The sequence below is a fragment of the Penaeus monodon genome, chromosome 23 (assembly GCF_015228065.2).
Source record: "Penaeus monodon isolate SGIC_2016 chromosome 23, NSTDA_Pmon_1, whole genome shotgun sequence".
Taxonomy (NCBI): domain Eukaryota; kingdom Metazoa; phylum Arthropoda; class Malacostraca; order Decapoda; family Penaeidae; genus Penaeus; species Penaeus monodon.
The window spans coordinates 34129738-34130045 of NC_051408.1; positions in this window are offsets into that span (position 1 = coordinate 34129738).

Here is a 308-nt window from a genome sequence, read left to right on the forward strand (position 1 = left end):
ACCCGCACCTCCATCTGCAAGCGGAATAGGTCTAGGATGCACATCTTTGCAAGATCTATGAATCTAATCTACGAGAAAGTCGTTTCACTCCATGTTCATGATAGTATATATTTTAAACAACAAACTCGTTAATGCCAGGAACTAATGCCTGCTGTCCATGCACTCACAAAAATTCTTATGTCACAAACACATGATTATCAAAGTAAAAAATCACTGCAGTTTCCGTTGGTTGTTCGTAAATTAAAATCCGAGACGTCACACTTGAAGACGCAATCACGTGCTATATACGAGTATAGTCGTAAAGGTCG